The sequence below is a fragment of the Bidens hawaiensis genome, unplaced genomic scaffold (assembly GCF_021521415.1).
Source record: "Bidens hawaiensis isolate Kalapana, Puna unplaced genomic scaffold, B.hawaiensis_p1.1 tig00018600_1, whole genome shotgun sequence".
Lineage (NCBI taxonomy): Eukaryota > Viridiplantae > Streptophyta > Magnoliopsida > Asterales > Asteraceae > Bidens > Bidens hawaiensis.
This window is the reverse complement of record NW_027492818.1, coordinates 207424-217910: the sequence shown is the minus strand read 5'-3', so window position 1 is coordinate 217910 and position 10487 is coordinate 207424. Positions and strand designations below refer to the sequence as shown.

At 35.9% G+C, this 10487-nt stretch overlaps 2 pseudogenes across 1 annotated transcript; both read right to left on the bottom strand.

The window, feature by feature from the left end:
* Positions 1-414: 414 nt before the first annotated feature.
* On the bottom strand, positions 415-2842 carry LOC143556507 (transcription factor MYB92-like; annotated as a pseudogene). Its single transcript, XR_013139382.1, has 4 exons — positions 2344-2842; positions 2110-2247; positions 1040-1543; positions 415-621 (listed from the first exon to the last, which is right to left on the bottom strand). The product of XR_013139382.1 is annotated as a transcription factor MYB92-like (transcript).
* A 1177-nt stretch (positions 2843-4019) lies between these two features.
* Positions 4020-9284, bottom strand: LOC143556518 (HIPL1 protein-like; annotated as a pseudogene).
* Positions 9285-10487: the final 1203 nt, after the last annotated feature.

Genomic DNA, 10487 nt, shown 5'->3' with positions numbered 1-10487 from the left:
ATAAAATATAATAACTTAGTTTTGATTTATTTAAATATATTAAGAAATTCTAAGAATGCTTAGTTTACATGGAATGTCTAGTAATTGATATTCTTTTTGAATTATTTTATTGTCAACAAAATTAGAGAAGTGATTGATAAAATTGGAAACACAGAAAATAGACCAATAGGAAAGAGGCATGTGGCAGCAAACTCAATTGTTTTAATATATAGTAGGATACAGATACAGATATAGTTATGTATATCAAGTAAGTACATTTTTCTCTGCCTTCTTTACTTTGGATTAAACAATCGCTTCAAAAAATGATTTTACTTACTCGCTATTGCTTTCCAAAACGGTTTTGTAAAAGGATCATGTACCTTAATAAAACAAATTATTATTTTAACTCTTTAGTATTCGAAATCAAACCGAATTTTAATAATAAGATGGTTCACTCATAAGCCCGGGAAAGTCGAAGAGCATGTCGTGATCTGCGTCTAGCATGACATCGACAAATGACCCATCACAAGCTTCTTCCATAGTTTCTTTTAACACCATTCAACAATATAGCGTGGTTGTTACCTTTAACTATCTCAATCCCGCCAACTACTTCTAGGCTGAGGTTCTCATCATTTCCATTTTGTAAATGAATTTGCGGATAATCAAATGAAAGAATGAAATGATCAAAAGATTCAATCAATCCTCAAATGATTTAACTCTCAACTGAAACCCCAATTGTTTTACAGTGAAAGAAACATGAAAACTGATTACAAGAGATGAACCAGAAAAACAAAAACTAACTAAACAGAATTGGGACCAGAGTTTATAACCCCCCCCCCCCCCCCCAATTTGATCCAAGCCCTAATTTCGCATAACGGCTCATAATAACTTTCTCTCTCAAAGTTTCAGTATTAGTCCTCTGGGTTACCAAGTAGTAGCATTCCAAACTTTAATCAACTTGTCACTTCTAGTCCAAACTTCTAACATCTGATTTATCCAACTATAGTTAACTAGTCATCAATTTCCATCTCAATACTTAACACATTTCCATCTTATGCATTATCATTATCAGTTAAATAATCACGTCAATTAAATGTTTGTTGTGGAATAGTTTAATTCAAGGTTGAACAAGTGCTGGAAGAAGATGATGCTACAGAAACATGGAATGGGTATGAGATTTCTTGGTTGGTTGATTAGTCTTTGACATATGTGATAGCTTGGAGTTGAGTTAAAAGATCTAGTGAATCGGTTTTGATGATTTCTGGTGGTTCGAGTTTGACAATATTGTTATTGAAACTAGGAAACATTAATGTATCCAAAGTGACTTGTTGGATTTCTTGATCCTGCGTGAATAATGTGTTCTTGTTGTCTTTACCAACTGAACACGTTCTAGTTTGGGTTCTTGTAACTCCACTTGTGTAGCCATAATCGAGCATATGAGAGAATGGCCTGAGTGACTGGATCAATTCCCAATGATGATAACTTCTTCTTTAGTTTAGTATTCCAATAGTTCTTCACATCATTTTCCGTCCTTCCTGGAAGTTGTTGGGCTATAATTTGCCACCTAGAAAAGAAACATACAACGTCAATAATTGTAAGAACTCAATACCAAAAAACTAACAAGACCAATCCCTACTGAATCAAGTGAAATGCAACTTGTACTGAGCATGCGTGTGACCTTCAATGGGATCAAATGTATATGGAGATACTGTGAGTAATTATTTCATCTCCTACACTAGCTACCAACAAGTAGGGGTTTCCACGAGGGAAATATATGTTGGAAATCTCTTGATGAAAGTGGTATCTGTCTGTGATACTCTGTCGGAAAAATATGATGTATGTAAAGAGTTTACCAACTGTTCACCAACATATTTCACATATTTTCTCTGGTTTAGACCTTTGTAGTCACCAAGGATTAATACTAACAACGTTTTGTATTTTAATATTGTCTTCTTTTTACTTTTTGCATTAGAAGTTTTTTAAGGGTTTTATCAACATTCCTATAAATGTGGTCATTTTCAATGATTATTGGCTTGTTTATGCCATATGTTTTAACATCTAGATCAAATACCAAAATAACCATCTTTTTAAAAGTAACAAGAACAAAATTTTGAAGAAAAAGAGAAAAACATGCTACCCATAGCGGAATGGAGCTTGATGATCAACTACTCTTCTTGAGGCGTAAAGTTTTCGAGCTTGTTGTTATCATTCCTCGTAGCATTTGTTTCTTTAACCTACAACTCTTCCCACATCTTCGTACACCATTTTAGTATTAAAAAACAACAAATATTAGAACCAAAGGACAGATTATTGCACACAATGTAGGATACTAGTTCATATATAGTCAAAAGTAATAACTTAGTTCTCTTGGAGCCCCAACGTGCCAGTTACTTGTTTGTTTGTTTACAAAGGCTAGCATATGTTCATCCCCCTCTTCGTTCCATGGTCCATTTCTCATATTGATCTTGTCACAACGCGGAGGCCTCACCATGATCGCGATCGTATGTTAGATTAAAAGTCACCGGAAAAGAAAAAAAAGGTTGCATTATGGTTATGCGGTCTAATAATAGAAATGCTCAAAGATGATGAACTTAAAAGAAAGTTTATTGGAAGGGTAGAAGATAAAGCATGAAAAGCATGCTCTAAATAACTTAATTTCATGATAAAATGACATCTACTTCAAAAACTATAATGGATTTAAAACTATTTGGATTAAAGAGTCTAGGAATAGGTTTATATTTGGTGGATTATTTGGTTAAGCATTAGATTAAACTAATTGCATACCTAAATTATTGATGTTAGTTGGGATTTTAAAGGTTGGAGTGAGTTTTGAGTGTGATTTTAGTAGTTACAAATTAGATCACAAGTTTGATGCAACTAATTAATGGGGAAATCAAAAGCCCGTTATGTGTTATGCTATTTTCATTATCCCCACCATTTCTGTGTGATATAGGTCTCAAGAAACTGTTAAAAGGGAATATGGATCTTTTAGGTGTATACATTTAACATTTGTGTGGATAGTATGATTCGTTATGACAAGAACGATAACAGAAGACATGCAATAAAAGTTCGTTTTCAAAAAAGTAGTTAACAAAAACATCGGTAACTTTTTTTGTTTGGTTCGTTTATACATCATTAGTTACTATTGTTATTTTATACAACCTTAATATTTAGTAATGGAAAACCCTATGATATTGTAGTTAGCTATGGTTTAATCCTAATATTTTCAAGTTGTTCTAATAAAAAGAAGTTTATATATGAATAGTTAAACCAACTTCACAACCAACAATCTTGATTTTGTGCTACTTTTTAGCGTTATATGAAGATTGGTAACGCAAAATAATACTATAAACTTATCTGATTCGTTAGCCAATGATTAAATTTTTCGTTTGCTAAAACATCGTTTTTCACTAGATCAAACACCATAAACTAATCAATAATAGCAGCCGTACCCTATAGATATAAGAAGCCTCTAAGGTCTGCTAGACGCCAGACCCCCTCCCCCCATACCCCAAATAGAAAAGCTTCTTAGGACAAAACCCGGTTTTGACTTTTGAGTTAGGAGTTTTCTAGATCTCGTAGGATACACCGTAATAAGTAAAATATTGCATGTCAAATACAATAATGTTCAATACTTGAACCATTGATCTTATTTTATTATTTTGGATATTCCATAAAGACTAAATGGATAAAAAGATTATGTGAAAATTTCATTGTAGCCTCTTATAATCTTTAAGTTGTTACATGCAAGCAATGAAGGTGAAGAAAGCGTGGGAATCACAAGGTACTCGCATGGTTCATGCGGTTTATCAAGATTTCACTATGGGCCCCTAATGGTTAACAAACTACACGAGTGCGCATGTTCACTAAATCATTTCGAATTGGTTGCTTAGCTTCACAACCATGAAAAATTTTAAACCATTACGGCTAACGTTGGCATTTTGTTGTGACTCAATGTTTGTAACATGGTTGTTCCTCTTAAACTTCATCATCACCAAACCAATTGGATATGAAGTGGCATTCATCCCCTATAATCTTATTATGTAGGATGATGTATGCATACATTAAATTGCTTACTACTTTCAACTTCTAAGCTCTTGCTCGGCCTCATGTTGTTCCCCTTTAGCTTGTGGACACAAAACGCTCTCTCAGTATCCTTTCTTACAGACTCATGTCAAAGTTTAAATGCCACCATATTTTGGTCTTGTGGATATGTAAATCATTTTACTAGTATAGCTCATTCAAGATATATTCTTATACGTTTATTCGGGAACCTTATAAATAAAATTAGTAACATTTAAAGAGACTAAACAAAATCATCATTACCTCAAAAATCAAAAAAAAATAACCACCATAAAAGAGATGAAACATGCTCCTAAAGATACAATCTCAAACAAATTTCCAGATGATGCAACTCTAGTCACGTTTGAATACCTTTCCGTGGCACAATGGTACCTGCACCGACTCGGGGCTGCAACTCTATACGCACCACTGCTTGTCAACAAGTACACGTCTTTATTATTATCTTCACTTAGACTAAGGGGTGTGGGGGGCTTTAGTGGGGGCTTCAGCAGAGCCAAGAACCAATAATATTATGACGTGTGGCAGAGAGAGAAACTGGATAAGGGGGGTGTTGGAGCCTCTGGTGGAGCCCCTGGCCCCTGGTGTGGAGGGGCTCCAGCGAATTTTTTTTTTTTATTTTTTTTATAAATATATTCAAATAACATATTATTAAAAAAACACATAAAATATTAAAAAAACACACATTAATAAAAAAACACATTAATATCTAAAATTCAAATTACAAAAAAAAACATACTAAAAATTAAACAAACAATAATACTTAATAATAACACTAATCTAATACAAGATCATCGGGTCGCCTCGCCCACAAATGTTCAACCAACTCATGTCGAAGATTCCCGTGTATCTCACAGCTCTTGATATTTGCTATGTTATGAAATCTTTGTTGATCACTGATTGTGGACGGTTGTGGCGGAATGTCACCTTGGTAGTTTTGGCAGATAGCTTTGCCCTCGTCTTCTAACGTCATGTTGTGTATGATCAGACACGTGTAGACGACGTCCATTATCCTCTCCCGAGTCCAATAACGTATCGGGTTCGCCAGCACATAATATTGTTTTTTCAGAACTCCAAAAGCTCTTTCAATATCTTTTCTAGCAGACTCTTGCTTCTTCGTAAAATACTTCCGTTTATCGGCGATTGGATCTGTAAAAGCTTAAACTAACAAAGCCCATTCGTTGTAAATACCATCGACCAGATAGTACCCGTACTTGAAGAGTTCTCCATTTGCAACAAAAGATTGAGGTGGTTCAACCCCGTCGATAAGGTCGTTGATCAAATGTGACTGATCGATAACATTAAGGTCGTTATTTGACCCTACAACACCAAAAAAAGCATGCCAAAACCAAAGATCCTGTGACACCGCCGCCTCAAGTATAAGGGTCGGCCCTTCATGATCACCACGGTGGAACTGACCTCGCCAGGCCGTTGGACACATAGCCCATCCAACATGCGTACAATCGAGGCTACCTAGCATCCCAGGAAAACCATGTTTTTCTGCGTGCACCTCATATATGCGTTGGATGTCATACATTGTAGGTTTACACAGATATCTCCGAGAGTAAATCGATATGACTCCTACGTATATAAATACGATATAAGTATATATATATATCTATAGTTATAGGCATTAAAATAATCTATAAACATATAATATATATTAAAAAATGTAATAAATATTTAATAAAAACTAAAATTAATGTTTTTTACCTTGGTAGAAAAAATGAAGGGATTCACGTGCAACCCTTTTCGACATCTGTAAATACTCATCCAAAGCGTCCGACGAAATGCCGTACGCTAATTGACGGATAGCAGCCGTGCATTTTTGAAGAGAGGTAAAACCGGGGAGACCCCTAGCATCCTCCCTTTGTTGAAAAAAGGGATACCGTGCCTCTAAATCACTTGCTATACGCATGAACAATTGTCTGCTCATTCGGAAACGAGTTCGAAAATCCGACTCCTCGTATACCGGTTGAGGGCTAAAATAATGCCTAATCAAAGTATCGTTAGCACCCGATCGATCACGGTCACGAGGTGGTGCTCTAACTCTCGGGACTCGAGGTTGTTGGGCTTGATTTTGCAAAAGATCCACCACGGTTGCGGTCAAAACTCCCCCTACATGAAGAAGCAAATCATCCTCTTCGGAGGAGTCGGAATCAGACGAGTACCACGACATTTTTTTTTGTATTAATTTTGAGAGGATTCTAGGAGGAAATGTGTATAATTGTGAAATGGAGTATATTTTATAAAGGTATATATTAAAAGTTTAAGAAAATATTTTTTTTTTTTAATTTTTAAGAGCCCAACGGCTCTTTTTGCTAAAACCAATACAACTTTCTCTCTCTCTTCTCCCGCTACTAGGCTCACGCCTGCCTTTATTTGACCGCTAGCGCCCCGCTAGCGCCCCTAGTGGTGTGGTGTTAGCGCCTAGGGGCGCGAGCGGAGGGGCTCTAGCGCCCCCGTTGAAGCCCCCACACCCCTCAGTCTTAATGACAACACGTAGCCAAGGTCAGGCACGTTGTTAGCCCCCGATTTGAACCCACATTCCATTGGTGAGTCATGAGCACAACCGATAGGGACACTGAAAGCGGTTAAGTTTTCACTGGTTCCAGTGGTCTCAATAGCTACCCATATGTCATAACTGTACAAGTCTGTGTATATGTACCTGCACATAATAGAGTTATTACAAAACAATTCATGTGATTTGACAACTTTAGGGTCTAATTTAAAAAAGAAACATGTTTGATATGTGGTTTTCAGTTTGTAACATGCCTAGTGTCCAACACTAACTTTCGTTAAAAACTTAAAAAATGACAATTTTAATCTTGTATCTAAAAATAGTATTTACGCTTTAATATTGTAACGTATTTAGGGTCCAGCACTATTTGTATAATTACAAATAGTCCTTACGTCACACCCAAATATGTTACAAAAGTAAAACTTAATGACTATTTATAAATCAACTAAAATGACAAAATTATCATTTTTTTTAACATTTAACAGAAGTTTTAACGAAAGTTAGCGTGGGACCACAAACATGTTACAAATTGAAAACCACATATACTAAACCTGTTAATTTTTGTCAAACCACAAAAACCATTATGTAGGTATACTAACCAGCCATTCAAGCACGGGTCAGCATTGGCCAGGTAGAAATAACCACCCAATATCGAGGCAGGCCCTTTGCTTGCATCAGTATTGTCATGTTTGTATCCCGCCACAGGAAATATGGTAGTTATGGCGGTTGGTTGAGTGTATCCACCGGGAGCATATGACGGGTGAGTGAGATATGGCCCCTCATATACGCGCCACCCGTAGTTTCCACCCTTCTTAATTATATTAATCTCTTCGTATTGATCCTATAAATAATAAATCTAACATCATAAGTTATTAGCATGTAGACAAATTCTTTGTTAACTATTTTCTGATCCAAAATGAAATGTTAATGCATACAGTCTAGAAAATCACATTTAAATTAGGTAACATAAATATAACTCTAATATCAACACAATATATATTTTTTGTAAAATAAACAAGTTGATTAGTAATTATTACCTATTATTAAACGTGTCAACCCTATCACGGTCTGTTTCTAAACGAATCAACCCGAACACGACCGGTTTTTAAGCGTGCCAACCCCGACACGGTTTTAAAACGGGTCGACCCAAACATGGCCCTTTTCTAAAAAACAGGTTATACTTGGCAACCAAAAACCTGATTATTTTCGTGTTGTGTTGGGCCATGTCAAGAATTGCCGTCTCTAGGCTCGGGCCCGTTTTTACCCATTATCCAACTCGCCCATTTCCCGGCTTGAAAATTGATTAGAAAGACATACCTTACCGACATCTCCACATATGAAGCGAGAAGGTCTACCCGAGTCAAAACTGCAACGCCACGGATTACTAAAGCCCAAGGCCCAAATCTCGGGCCCAAACTCCTTATCATTCGCATATGGATTATCTTTTGGTATTGAATAGTTTCCCCATAACCCAAGCCTACTTATTTCCTCTTCACCTATATTTGTATTAAAAAAAACACTAATGCATTACAATAATATTCTAAATCTTTGACAAAGCTGTTTAGAACATTGTATGAATCTAGAATAGACTTCATGCTTACTCGGTATGATGTCAACATCAAGCCTTAATATCTTTCCGAGCAATGACTTCTTGTTTTGTGCAAAATTGTACGGGTCATCAACGTGTGAAGCGTCTCCAATCATGACATATAAGTAACCATCAGTCGGGCCGAAAAGAATCTGCCCCGCGTGATATGGTTCAAACGGGAGGCCCATTGTGAATATCCTCCTCACCTCAACCGAATTAGCATGGCCCGTCTGCAAAATATGATCAAAAAAATATGTTCAATGATTCTAGAATCAAACAACATAAAATGTGTCTAATTTAAATCTAACAATGTACTAGGTTTAACTTTAAAAGTCAAACCTATTTTCAGAAGCATGACAGGTGTTCAACAAGGGTCAAATGTTCATTTTAAGTAACCAACTTTCTTTACTCTTAAAAACCATCAAATTGGAGGGTAATTTGGGAATAACTTTAACCATATTAAGAACTCAAAAAGGAAACTATATTAACCAACTACCCATGAAAGTTTTGAAGAACGGGTGGTCCCGTTGGCGGTAAACTCAGCGATCACAACATGAAACTGACACGGATAAGATTCTTGAAGAGATTCAACATTCGAAGGATCACAGCCGACGTCAGTATTACACGAACATCTGCCTTCACATCCGGACTGTTTAAACTTATCACAATTAAAGACAGCAAACAATCTCCCATTTTGAGTGAAGTTTGGATGAAGAGCTATGCTAGTAAGTCCCATTTCGGTTGCAAACTGAACTTGATCACTCAAATCAAGAAACAGGTCGGATTCATCTACCGTCAAAGGTTGTGAAGAGCCCACCTCAGGGACCATGGCTAACCATATCTTACCTTGTTGGTTGCATACAAAGACTCGGTTTGACCCGTCTGGGTGTGGGACCATGCAGAGGTAGGAGCTGTTTCCAAGCTTTTCTAGACAAAGGCTCGTTGGCGGTTGAAGGGTATTTCTGTCATTTGTCACGTTAGCTGATGAAGGTGATGAGGATGATGAATGAAGTAAGAGTATGAAGATGCAAAGGATGTCAATGATTCCAATCATGACACTTGAACAATGATATGTTAGAGCTGTTCTTGAGTTTCATATCAGGTCACAGCACAGTCTAAGTTAAAAGTTTTAATCCAAATTTGGATTTTGAGTACTGCAAAGTTGCTACTTTATGTTTAGAAAGTTATGGGATTGAGTCACAGATATAGTGGCAAAATGCAAGAAAAACGTGTGTTAAAAAAGTTTTCATGGAAACCGAAGGGATACATGTGGTAAAATGGGCTGGGTCAGGCAGGGGCGGATCCAGTGTTTGGCCAGGGGAGCGTTTGCACCCACTGAAGTCTCTAGTTTCCTTTATAAATTTTTAATATATTAGGTCTAAAAGACCAAAGTGACCCATCCAAAAAACTTTGACACATCCAAAAAAAATTTAGTGACTCTTCATGATTTTTTTAGTGTCCCAAACTTAACTTTTTAAATTTTAAGCCAAATTTTAAGCCCAAATGTAATTTTGTTATGAATAATAAGAATTAAGCCCATATTAGTTTAATTACTCAACCACTTTAATTGAAAATTTGGAATTAGTGGGAGACGAACAAATTATGTTGATGACGGCTTCACATGTGGCATCTCAGGTTAAATTTATTTTGTAAATTGTGATTCCAAATTCTTGATTTTATTCTAATATACAACAAACATTCATGATTCATGGTTCATCACTTGTTAATTTATTTCTTTCGTAATTGAATTCTACAACTACAAGGCGGTAACCGGTTTCGATCTTTTGTTAAAAAAAATAATGCCCTTTTCTTGAATTTCAAAAGGCGAACAGATTAGGGTGATCTTTGTTGTCTTGTGGTGAATGATTATTTGGTTTCTAGTTTTCTAATTTATTCATTGTATGAGTGTACCGTTTATTATTATTGTTATTTTTTTTAGTGTTCTACACTATTTAACTTTGTAATCCATTTTATTTGTATAGTAAGTTTTAGCTATGACAACTATGAAAGGTTTTTGTTATTGAAACGACAAACACCATCTGTCGGACTAAGTTTAGTTGATCTAGATAATCTTTCTTGGGATCCTATCGATAGAAAAAGAATTTAAGATTACCACCCTAATCAAAGAGACGAGATACGAAGAAAGTATTGGCTTAATGGACCTTGCCAACTAGGTTGACATGGTCATGTCTTTCCATATAGAAAGATAGGGTCTATAGAACGACATTTTAACACGGATTGGTATGATAAATACGGTAATTGGTTAGAGTATAGTGTAATTTGTAGTGTTGAAAAATAAACACTTTTAAGCATTACGAA